Genomic DNA, 13,445 nt, shown 5'->3' with positions numbered 1-13,445 from the left:
CTCCTGGGGGGCGGGGAGTCCCAGTCCAGTGGGTGCATCGTCCACATTCCTGTGACAACTCCTCTTAGCAGAGACGTGGAAAATCCCGCCTCCCGCTGAATGGCTCTGATGCCACAGTCAGGGGAGAGCAAACAAACCCTATGTTTTATGACAAATGAAACAAACCACAAAAATCTCCTCCTCCAGTTGGGATGACGCCCAAAACTCTGCACGGCCGCCCAGAAGCAGCCACAAAGTATCCACAGTAATTTTTTTTTTCTAGTCATGAAGATCCCCTTTAGGAATGCATCTGGGGAGGGAAGACTTTTGTTTCTAGTCTGGGGGAAATTCTTTTCATAAGCCTTTTGGTTACATATAAAGGTAAAGCCAAAAGCCTAGTCCAGATTTAGAATGTTCAAAAACTCAAAGTCACATGATAATAATGAACACGTACGCTATGTGTCAGGTGTAAATCTAAGCACTGTACATTTCCATTCATTTAATCCTTCTATCAACTCCATTTAACAGATGAGAAAGCCAAGGCACAGAGGGGCTAAGCAACTTGCCCAAGGTCACACAGCAAGTAAGTGGCAGAGTCTGGATTCAAACCCAGAAAATCTGGCTCCAGAGTCTGAGCTCTTCACACTCAATCACCTTTCTAGTTCCACAGGGTAAAAAGATCCTCTTCCGTGTGGGAAGAATGACCTCACTGGGGGTTACTACATGTCTGGGATTGGGGCGCCTGGATTACCGGGGCCGTGGTCAAGGGCACTTCCCTTGGGAACCGGTAAACTGGTCCCCACCAAATGCCGGCACACTGGGGAGCAAAGAGTGAGAACCACGTGAACCCCGTCACCCCATGAACACCTTCCCCCCCTAGACGGCCATGGCCAGTTCCAGCATTTGCAAAATCCAGTACCTACAAGGGCCGGCAGGGCATGTACCCGAGTGAAGTGGGAGAGGCGACAGGCAACAGAGAGGGGTGGAGAATGTAGCAAACTGGAAAGTACCAACCTCCTCCGGGGCAACCATTTCTCAGCTCCCATGGGGGCTCCAGCATGGGCACATCTTCAAGTGTGTAAAGAGGAGCAGAAATCTGGCTCTACCATTTCAAATGTTGGGGGCAAATTATTTTGAAAATGTCCACACTGATGGACAAAACAGAATACACCAAGGAGGATGCACTGTGGAGGGCCCTAGTCACCCTTTGTGTAGGACATCCATTTTCATTGACTGGTACCTGAGCACAGTCTGTTCTGATTGGTCAGTAACGGGTGGGCCCTCATTCTGATTGGTCAGCACTAAGTTGGAGCATTCTAATTGGCCGGTGCCTGTACTTAAGGCAGTCCCATTAAGTAAGTATAGCTGAGCATTTTTTCCCTAAGGAAAAGGGCCATAGCTTTCAATAGGTTCTCAGACTTGTCTGTGGCCCCTGAGGAGCTAAGAACCATCTATTTAAACACTCTGTTTCCTTTATATGTTTTCATTTCTATTGTTTCTGAGCACTGATTAGGCTTAATGCTGGCAGATCTTTTACCTGTTCCCATGCCATCTCACTCTTGTCAGAACACGATTTTGTATCAGGAGCTGGGAGCCAGCCCCCAAGGCTCAATTTTGCTTGATCAAAGCCGATCCTGGCCACTTCATTTCTCCTGTCCCGTAACTGGCTTAGGAATGGGCATGCCTTCCAATTCAGCTATTGAGATATTGGGGCAAGTGGGCTGGGGGCAGAACTGGGGAGACTGGAACATTTATTTTTAAACAACACAGGAAAAATAACACTGTATTCTTTTCTGTTCTGTAGATATTTTGTGTCCATCTATGCGTGGATCTCTGGCAGCCATTTTGCAACCATGAGGAGAACTAGCTTGAGAGATGGAAAGGTCCTTGATGGTACAGACTCAGAAAATTAACTAGATCAGGAACCGTCCTGAATCCAAATTTCTTAATATGTGGAATACTAAATTTTCCTTGTTGTTTAAAGCCATTTCAACTGGGTTTTCTAGTACTGCAGCCAAGAGCATCGCCTAACTGATATACTAGTTCTAGCTATATGAATAATATATCTTCTTACACTAGTAGCTATTTACAGCATTTCAAGGGACCTTCCTGAGATTACCTGCTGTGTTATTAATCCCAATAACTGAGCTGGGGGGACTTGGACACTTTTTTTTTTGGACATCACCTTTTCTAATTCCCACCTTTTCAGATGACAAGCTGGACCATGAGGTTGGAACGTACCCATGATCACCAGCCAGGCAGTGGCAAAGGCATTCTGACTTGGTCTGGGCACTTCCTCCTGGACTACCCAATCTCAGATTTGGAAAGTGTCAGGCTCCCAACAAGGTGTGTGTGACAAAAAGAAAGATAAGTGAAAACAGTAAGTTAAAATCCAAGCTGCTGTGCCCAGCTTTTTCCCAACACATTTAGGCTCACGTCCCACGTGAAGGAAACTGGAAATGGGAGGTAATAGATTAGAGACTCAGGGAAGCAAAAAAGACCAAGGAATCTGCAAGCAGACCCATGATCAAAGAAAACGTTCACCATTCCTTAAAAGCTTGGAAAGTGTGTGTACACTCACATCTTTTTAATTATTCATAGTCTGAGTATATTATTTTTAATTATTCTTTTTTAGCAGTATTTTCTTTTGACTAACGCACCACCAGCCATCATCCTGTTGTACAGATGGGGTTCCTTCATTCCTGAAACACGCTGCCGTCAAATGTGGAGAAATGATACCCAATCTGAGAAGGCAGCGTGTTCAAGAAAGCAGAGAAAGGGACTTCACTTGTGGCGCAGTGGTTAAGAATCCACCTGCCAATGCAGGGGACACGGGTTCGATCCCTGGTCTGGGAAGATCCCACATGCCGCAGAGCAGCTAAGCCCCTGAGCTACAACTACTGAAGCCCGCACGCCTAGAGCCCATGCTCCACAATAAGAGAAGCCATCGCAATGAGAAGCCCATGCACCGCAATGAAGAGCAGCCCCTGCTCGCCGCAACTAGAGAAAGCCCACACGCAGCAACGAAGACCCAACGCAGCCAAAAATAAATAAATAAATAAATAAATGTATATATAAAAAAAGAAAGCAGAGAAAGCCTCTCCTTGGAGGTGAGGCTGGTTCTTGCACATAATGTAAAAATCACATGGCTCTATGTGACCTGTCCGTGATGCTGTCCCTTGTTTGTTTATGTATGTATGTATGTACGCATGCATTCATGCATGCATGCCTCGCTGTGCGGCATGTGGGATCTTAGTTCCCCGACAACGGATCAAACCCACGTCTCTTGCAGTGGAAGCACAGAGTCTTAACCACTGGACCACCAGGGAGGTCCCTGTCACTTGTTTACACGATCTGCCATGCTCTGCAGTGCTGAGCCCGGGGATGGACTCACCTTTGCAGGAGCTTGTCTATGGAGGACAGGAGGATGGGAGGTGGGCTAGATCTTTGGGAGGAAAAGGGGAGGATTCACACCTGATGGCCTCAATTGATTCCGAGAAATAAGAGGTGAAGTCAGTCTGGGCAAAGAGCCCTGGGGAGAGCGGTGCCTGATGCAGGAACCTGTTCTTCCAAACATCACCCCCCGCCACCCACCGCGAGCACTGATGCCTGCACAAGGGCTCTACTCTTCTGTCCAGACTAGGCGCTGCCCCTGCCACCTCTGCTTCTGCCCCGGGTCCCACACCCTGAAGGTCAAGGTCTTGGTTGCTCCAATGAACCCCTCTCTCTCTTGCATATCACTTCTTCTCTCTACATTCATTTCCCATTCAAAACAGAACAAAACAAAACTCCATGGATCTACATTCCCCCCCAGCTCTCCCCCAATTTCCCTGCTCTCTTCATAACGAAGCTCCACTTCCCTGCTTCCCACTCCTGCTGAAGCCCTTCACCAGCCGTGTCCATGCTCCCAAGCCCAGGGGTCTCCGCTCCCCATGCCTTCCCAGCAGCATAACTCCCTCCTTCTCGAAGCACGTTCCTCCCAGGATTCTGGGTCGTCATGCTCTTTATTCTCTCACTGTCACCCCATCTCAGTCTCCAGGGCTGAATTCTCCTCCGCGTCCAATCCTCTCACTTGGAAACACCCTAGTTTTCATCCTTGGACCACTTCTCCACACCCTCTCCCTCAATGATCTCATGCCTACAGTTTAAGTACCATCAATACTCAGATGCCTTCCGAGTTTTAGATCACCAGCCCCTCATCTCTTGAGCTCTGGTCTCCCATATTCAACTGCCAACTCAACTCCTTGACTTCCGTGTCTAACAGGTGCCCCCAAACAAGCATCACCCTTGGTTATCCGCTTCCAAACACACTCGCCCCCCGAGTTCTCCTCCTCGTAGCAAACGGCCTCCCCATCCACCTGTTGGCCTGGACTGAACACCTGGCTGCCATCCTTGCCTCCTCTCTCTTCTAGCCAGGGTCCTCCAAGAAACAGACTTATGACAGATGGTTTAAATGAAGAGCCTTTACTGAAAGGGCTACTTTCAGAGAAAGGTCGGGGGAGATACATGTACAACGGATGCTAAGGAACCCAAAGACCTGTAACAGGATAAAAAGAATTCTCAGAAGCCAGGAAAGCTGCATCCCTTCATGGTGAGAAGTGTAATCAGGAAACTGTAACTGAGCAGGAACCCTCTCACATGTGCCCCACCTCTTGTTTGTAGACAAGCTTTAGCCTCCCAGGCCTTCCCCCAGTTTCGAAGCGCAAATTTAATCAGAGAATGAGGAAATGCAGAAACAAACAAAAGCAATCAAGCAAGACAAAACAAAAGCCGTTTAGCCATAAAACAAAATCAAGGGCCTTTAGTTCCTCCTCAAGGGCTATAGATCATATCCTGAGCCACATCCTTGAGTGATTTTACAAATACTGAAACCCCTACCAGGAAAACAGCATGCTGCCCACAAGCATGTAGACCTCAGAAAGGCTGGAACCGGAAGGCTGAGGATGTTGACTCCCGATTACTTCCCCACCAACCAATCAGAGGTACGTGCACGAGCTGATCACGTACCTTGTGATCCTCTCCCTCACGCTGTCTTTAAAAACCCTTCCCTAACAGCCAAAGCCAAACTCAGAGGGTTTGGGTCCTTTGAATATGAGCTGCCCATTCTCCTTGCTTGGTGCCTGAAATAAACACCACATTTTCCTTCCCCACAACCTGGTGTCAGTAGACTGGCTTTACTGCACATGGCAAGTGGACCCAAGTGTGGTTCTGTAACAAAACAACAAAGCTGCTGCTAAGGTCTGAATGTTTGTGTCCCCTCAAAATGTATATGTCAACATCCTAGTGCCCCAAGTGATGGTAGAGGGGTTTGGGAGGTGCTTAGGTCATGAAGGTGGAGCCCTCAGGGATGAGATTAGTGCCCTTATACGAGACCCCAGAGAGCTTCCAAAGGACATAGAGAGAAGTCTGTGACCTGGAAGAGGGCCTCACCCAACCTTGCAGGCACCCTGATGGTAGACTTCTAGCCCCCAAAACTGAGAAATAAATTTTCGTTTGTAAGCTACCCTGTCTGTGATATTTTGTTATTGCAGCTTGAGTGGGCTAAGACAGCCAACAGAGATGTGGTTCTGAAGAAAGGTGGGAGCAGTGAAGAAATACCCTAACCTTTCCCTCCTACTAGTGCTTCCCATTGGACAAACTAGTCAGAGAGCAGAGAGTCAGAGGCCGGATGATGTGGTCCCAGGGGTCAGCCTCTGGGGGGTAGAGCAGGAGGAGGGCAGGGGAGGGACGGGGGTGGCACAGATAGAGAACAGCAGGCCCTGGTACTGGCCTCAGAGGGTCCAGAAGAAAACGAAAGCCGAGGCCGACTTGAGAGCAGCCTGAACCGTGAACACACTGCCTGCTCTCCTCCAGATCCATCGGCAGAAGATGAAGCCCTCCTGGATCAAGGTGGTCAATTACTGGATGACCACTAACCTATGCAGACAAAGGGACAACCCTCAGGAAAGTCGGCTTAAAATAAGGACAAGAATTAAGGATAAAAACTGATAGCCACACACCATAGAGTGAGACCTCACAGATTCAGCCTAGGCAAGTTACTAAGCAAAGAAACAAAGAAATAAACAAACTGAGATGCAGCAGCAACAGGCTTTAAGTGGGAGATCAGGATGCAGTTAACAGGTAAATAATGCAGAGACTATATATTATGTAAAAGGTCCAGTTTGAGACAACAAATGATGAGATATGCAAAGAAACATTAAAATGGGATTCATACTCAGGAAAAAAGCAGTCAATAGACAATGTCTCTCAGTGCCCCCAGATTTTCAATGTAGCAAAGATTTCATAGCAACTATTATAAATCTGATCAAAGAACTAAAGGAAACTATGCTTAAAGAATTAAAAGCATGACAATAATGAGTCAACAAATAGAGAGTCTCAAATGGACAGAAATTACATTTCTAAAAAAGATCCATTTGAAAAAATTATAGAGTTGAAAAGTATGATAACTGAGATGAAGAAAAACATACTACAAGGGTTCCATAGTAGATTCAAGGTGGTAGAAGAAAGAATCAGTAAACCTGAAGTTACAGCAGTAGAAATTACCCAATATGAAGAACAGAAAGAAAAAATATAGTAAGTCCCCTACATACAAACCTTCAAGCTGCGAACTTTCAAAGATGCATATGTGTGTGCCATCAACGTCCAGCGTGACTGAAATTGCAGCTCTCCCTCCGTCTGCTATTGTTGAGGATCCTTCAACTCTACCATCTCCCTCCTCCTCTCCTGCCTCCAGTCAGTAACTCTTCCTGCCTGTTCACTCGATGCCAGCCCCTGTGGGCCAGCTGTTGTACTGGACTACTGTACTTTTCAAGGGACTGTACTATAAGGTCAAAAATGTTTTTATTTTTTGTCTTTGTTTGTTTTTTATGTATTATTTGCGTGAAAAGTATTATAAATCTATTACAGTTCAGTACTATGTATCTGACTGTGTTAGTTGGGTACCTTGGCTGACTTTGTTGGACTTAACGAATAAATTGGACTTACAAACGCACTCTTGGAACAGAGCTCATTCATATGTAGGGGACTTACTGTATTGAAGACAAATGAAGTGACCCTCAGAGACGTGGAGGAGAACGTCAAGAACACCAATATACATGTAAGGGGAGTGCCAGGAGAAGAGAAGGAGCTGGAGAAAACACCTGAAAAAATAATGGGCAAAAACTCCCCAAAATATTCAGAGATCCATACCTAGACACATCATAATCAAACCCTTGAAAGACAACAAGAAAATCCTGAAAGCAGCAAGAGAAAAATGACATCTGATACAGGGGAGCATCAATGCCATTAAAACCCAAATGATAACAGCTCAGTGAAACAACGGGGGACGGAAAGCAATGGGATGACGTATTCAAAGAGCTGAAAGAGGGAAAGAACTGTGAACCAACAGGTCAACGTCCAGAGAACGAACCCTTCAAAACTGAAGGTGAAATTAAGGCATTCCCAGATAATGGAAGACTGAGAGAATTTGTTACTAGCAAACTGTCTTACAGAAATACTAAAGGAAGTCCTTTTAGCAGAAATAAAATGATTCCAGACAGTGATTTGAATCTGCAGGGAGAAATGAAAAGCACCAGAAATGTAAATGTGTGTGTTAACATAAAAGGCGCCGTAAAGACAGCTTTCTCTTAACTTCTTTAAGTCACAAGATTGTGTAAAACAATCATTTTACCCAGAATACATAAAGAACTGTTACAACTCAAAGATAAGACAGCCCAGTGTTTAAATTGTGCAAAAGATATAATGGATATTTCACTAAAAAAGATATATGAGTGGTTAACGAACACATGAAAGGATGTGCAGGATCATGAAACAGTGGAGAAATACAAATTAAAACCACAGTGAGACAGCACTCCACACCCACAAGCACTGCTATAATAGAAAAGACAGTCGAGACCAAATGTCAGGACGTGGAGAATCTGGAATCCTTACACATCACTGGGGTGCATGTTAAATGGTACAGCACTGGGCAAACAGTTTGGCAGTTTCACATAAACTTCCATATGACCCAGCAATACTACACCTAGGAACCTACCCGAGAGAAATGAAAACAGATGTCCACAGATATATGCACACAAAGGTTCATAGCAGCATTACTCGTAATAGCTAAAACGCTAAAACTGGAAATAATTCAAACGTCTGTGAACTGGTGAATGGATAAACCAAGTGTGGTCCACCATAAAGAGCAATAAAAAGGAACAAACTACTGATTCAAGCTACAAAATGCACGGCCCTCCATTACATTATGCTAAGTGAAAGGACGCAGATATAAAAGACTACATACTATATGATTCCAAGTATTCAATACATGAAATGTCCAGAAAAGACAAATTTATAAAGAGAAAGCATGACCAGAGGCCCCTCGTGCTGGGACTGGGAGGCAAGGATTGGCAACAAATGGACATTTTTGATGGAAATGTTCTGAAGCTGGAAGATTGTGACGGTAACACAAGTCTACAGATTTACTAAAAATCATAGAATTATGCAGTTACGATGGATGAATTCATGGTAAATTACACCTCAAAAAGCACTTAAGGGACTTCCCTGGTGGCGCCGTGGGTAAGACCCTGCGCTCCCAGTGCAGGGGGCACAGGTTTGATCCCTGGTCGGGGAACTAGATCCCATATGCATGCTGCAGCTAAGGAGCCCGCATGTTGCAACCTAAGACCCGGTGCAACCAAATAAATAAATAAATAAATGGCACTTTTAAAAAGATAAAGGTGTGGCAGGCAATACACTCCTATCACCCCAGGCCTCCGGCCTCTGCCCTTTAAGCAAATTGAGACCCGACCCTCCCCACCCCGCCTCACTGTACCCAGGCCTCCAGCACAAGCCAGGGGCTCAGATTTCCACGTCTGGGGAAGCACAGAAAGACACAGGGTGCCAGGAGCTATGTGGACCAAGTCTTGGTCCTGCAAGACCCAGCCCTATGACCCAAGGCCACCCCAGCTTGCAGACGGGAACTTCTGGGGGGCTTTGAGCCCAGGGGGAGCAGATGCCCTCTGAGCACACGGGAAGCAGGTGGAGAGCTGTGTCCACACGCGGCCATTGTCCTCGGCCTCCCGCCTGTCTCCCTGGCCACACCCCATCACTCGTATCTTTGCTGCGGGGTGTCACGGTCCCCCATCTGGTCTTCACGGAGCCCCCTCTACCCGTCACCTGTGCTCCGCACTTCAGGCAGCCTTTGCTGTCTGTCCGCCCCCGCCGGGTATACTGGACACTGAGACCCTCAGCTGGATCTCCGTCCACAGTCTCACCCGCTGCCTGGCCACCTGGCCACCCGCTCGGCAGGCGGGACTGTGTCTGCAGCTGCTCCTCCAGGCTGTTCACTATCACAGGCCTCCTTGCTGCTCCATCAACACTGAATCCAGTCATCTCAGATCGTCCCAAATCTGCCCTTGGACGACAGGGCCTGGACCTGCCCAGGAAACTCCATGACGAGCTGGAAGCACGACTGGCACGGGGACATAGCAGCAGCGCTACCGCCGTGCCAGCCGCTGTCTCCATAGGGGTTTCTGCCCAGGAGCGTTTTCCACAGTCTCCTTCCAGAAGGACCAACTTAGGTGAGGTAACTGTAACCTCAACTACAGTCCGGGAAGGCTCTCCAGGACTCCCACCCTCCGTTCCACAGAGGAGGGGACCGAGGTGTGGGGAAAGAATACTGCCTGCACCCTATGTTCATAGCAGCACCATTCACAACAGGCAAGACATGGAAGCAACCTAAATGTCCATCAACAGAGGAATGGATAAAGAAGATGTGGTGTGTGTATACACACACACACACACACACACACACAATGGAATACTACTCAACCATAAAAAAGAACAAAGTAATGCCATTTGCAGCAACATGGATGCAACTAGAGACCATCATATTAAGTGAAGTGAGTCAGACAAATACCATATTTGTCATAATACTTATACGTGGAATCTAAAATATGACACAAATGAACATATCTACAAAACAGAAACAGATTCACACACATAGAGAACAGACTTGTGGTTGCCAAGGGGGAGGGGCTGAGGGAGGGAAGGACTGGGAGTTTGGGGTTAGCAGGTGCAAAAACTATTCTATACAGAATGGATCAACAACAGGGTTCTACTGTAGAGCACAGGGAACTCTATTCAATAGCCTGTGATAAACCAAAATGGAAAAGAACATTTGAAAAAGTGTATATTTATGTATAACTGAATCACTTTGCTGTACAGCAGAAATTAACACTGTAAACCAACCAGACTTCAATTAAAAATATATACATCGGGCTTCCCTGGTGGCGTAGTGGTTGGGAGTCTGCCTGCCGATGCAGGGGACCCGGGTTCGTGCCCCGGTCCAGGAAGATCCCACATGCCGCGGAGCGGCTGGGCCCGTGAGCCATGGCCGCTGAGCCTGCGCGTCCGGAGCCTGTGCTCCGCAACGGGAGAGGCCACAACAGTGAGAGGCCCGCGTACCGCAGAAAAACACAAAAAAAAACAAAAAAACCCCACATCACTCTTCACTTGTAGGTTGTGTGTTTCTCTGCAGTCGACAGAGGTCACAGGCCCGCAGGCTGAACCTGCCGACCCACTGCCTCGCTCGCCCGGGTCACGCCGCCTTTTCTGGAACTTACCCCTTTCTCACAGGCCGGCCCTTAACCGTTTTCCTGGTTTAGGAACCTGCTCGTTCAAGGGAGGAAGGTCAGGAAATGACGACTGGATGTGCCCGAGCGGCAGACGAAACGACAGCCGTCCACACGGCGTCCTCTCCGGAGGCGCGGGTGCGTCTTCAGCCCGCCGGCAGGTAGGACGCGGGACGCCTGCGCAGAGCGCGCCATCCCCTCCACACCACACCTGCGTCCAGTCTTAAGCAAGGCGGGGCCGGCGCTGGAAGAAGCAACAGCTGTGCGGCGTGCGCTGCGCTCTGGAAAGCAAGCGGAGCCGCCCCCAGGCCTTGCTCGGCCGCCCTCCAGAGGCCGGGCTTCGCCCTCGTCTCCCTCTGGAGTCCGTTCTTCTCCCTGAGGCTCACCGTAGCGGCCCAGGGAAGCGTGCTGCGTGTTAACTGGAACAGTAGCCTCAGCTGTCACAGGGGTCCTCGCCAAGCACACGAGTCACAGCCATGAGAAGATGCAGACAGACCCCCGGCCTGCCCCCCGACCCTGACCCCTGAACCCCCGGGGGCCCGGCCCCCTGACCTGGGGGTGCCACCCTTTAAACCTGTGGAAGGATGTGGGCTTCGTTTTAGGGAAGCAATGAACAATTCGTTGGAAGAGGCCCCAGAAAGGACGGGACCAATGGTTGACCCGCAAGCGGGCCCCCGCCCTGTCCGCGGATGTCCGCTCCACCCTCCGGGCCACCGTCGACGGAGCAGGTGTGGAGACCCTGGCGCGGCGTGGGTGCCTGAACCCTGGGAAGGCGTGTCTCTCTGAGCTCCGAGATGCGGCCGGCGGGCGGGCGGTGACCTTGCCCCTCAGTGCCCCAGACAAAGCCTCCAAGGGAAGTTGAACGGCCACCTCCCACCTGGAGGGGCTGTCTCCCCGCCCTCTGGGTACCTTTCCACCCGGAAATGCCCAAGGGTGCGAACCCGAAAACTCCATTCAGGCGATAAGCTTCGTATTCTTTTTTTTTTGCGGTACACGGGCCTCTCACTGTTGTGGCCTCTCCCGTTGCGGAGCACAGGCTCCGGACGCACAGGCTCAGCGGCCACGGCTCACGGGCCCAGCCGCTCCGCATGTGCGATCTTTCCGGACCGGGGCACGAACCCGTGTCCCCTGAATCGGCAGGCGGACTCTCAACCACTGCCCCACCAGGGAAGCCCCTCTTTCTTTTTTTTATATTCTGGATTTTGAACATCACTTTCCAACATGGTTAGAATTCAGTAAGGGTTATGGATTAAGGAAATTCCACCTAATAATTAAAACTGAAAGAGGATTAAGGAAAGTATAGAGGATAAATAACTCAGAATATGGGGGAGGGGTTCGCCCGGTTAATAAATGTTAATGAGAACCTGTCAAGTTGGCATAAGCATTCAAGCCAAAACCCCTGAATTGGCAGTTGTTGTCAATAGCAAGAATTCAGGTGGGTTCCTTAATATGTCCTGCTGATATCTGAGACACGAACCACAGAAGCTTGTAATAATAACAACAATAATAAATAAAACAATCAAAAATTTATCAAAAACACCTCAAATTATTAACTCACATTATATCATTACACATAATAATGGCCAGAGGTGATTTTCATAGTAGAACAATTTATTAATGGATATGCAATAAAATATCTCCCCAAAAATCTTTCCAGAAATGAACACGAGGCAGAAAGTAAATATTTCTTTTTTGGTTCTCTGAGATTTTTTTTAATGTAAACATGAAATATTTGAAGAAATGATAAAAGGTAACAAATGAACCTGTATATGTATTTTTAAAAATCTGATTTCAAATAGGTACATGAGGCTCAGACATACAAAATGTGTTACCTGATGGATGACTTAAACACCTAAGTACAAATCAAAAAGCACTTCCATATCTTCAACTATAAAACACAGATTCAGTAAGTACTTCAAATCCAGAAAGAATGTCTTGAAAAAATACAGTAAGAATTATTATGAGAGGTGGGGACTAAAAAGACTTAACTTGAAGGGAGAAGTGGGACATGGGGAGCACAAAGTTCCTCCGCACAGGGACATAATCATACAGGCAAATGTTTGGATGTACAAAAGTTACATTAATACAAGCATGAGCTCTAGATATTTAAATATCCTTCAGGACAAGTCACACCTTCAACTTAAGCACAAATCAGGGAGCATGTCCCACTGACAGGCTTTTTAAAGATTTAAGAAATATATATGCTAGAGCCAGGATACTCCTATAGGAATTCTGACTACACAGTGATGACCAGCAAGTAAATAAAATGCATAAATACAGACTTAAGCCTAAGCTAAGCAGTCAGATGTATAAAGTATGAATGAGTGAAATTCATAACTGTACTGAATAAGGAACACAGTTTCTAAACGGTCCAATATAATTCATACTTACAGTTTGCAATCAAACGTATCTATATTAGTTTTCAAGCCAATGTTAAAATACAGTCTTGTGCTTACACAATCACATACAGAAGTAACAAGAGTTAACTATATTTTGAGTATCCTTCACATATTCATTTAAAATTTTGACGAGATGCTATCTTATAGATGTCCATTCACTAGTAAGATTTCATACATTTTACAGTCTAAAAATAAAGCATATTATACTAAAAATAATGAGTAATAAAAATGTTAATTATCATAGATTCCTGTAAACTTTGGGAATTAACTTTTAAAAGTTCAGCAGAAGAGGAGGTACTGAACAAGAACATTTAGGTGATCTGTACAACTGTTGAAATTTAAAAGAATTACTTAATGTCTGGGAATAATCCCCTTGAGTTTAAAATGTGGTTTTATCACCATCTTAAATTGAGACTTTATTAGTGTAAACAGGGAATCACAAACCTTATTTTGT

The sequence above is a fragment of the Hyperoodon ampullatus genome, assembly GCF_949752795.1.
Source record: "Hyperoodon ampullatus genome assembly, chromosome: 13".
NCBI lineage: Eukaryota > Metazoa > Chordata > Mammalia > Artiodactyla > Ziphiidae > Hyperoodon > Hyperoodon ampullatus.
This window is presented reverse-complemented; position numbering follows the sequence as displayed.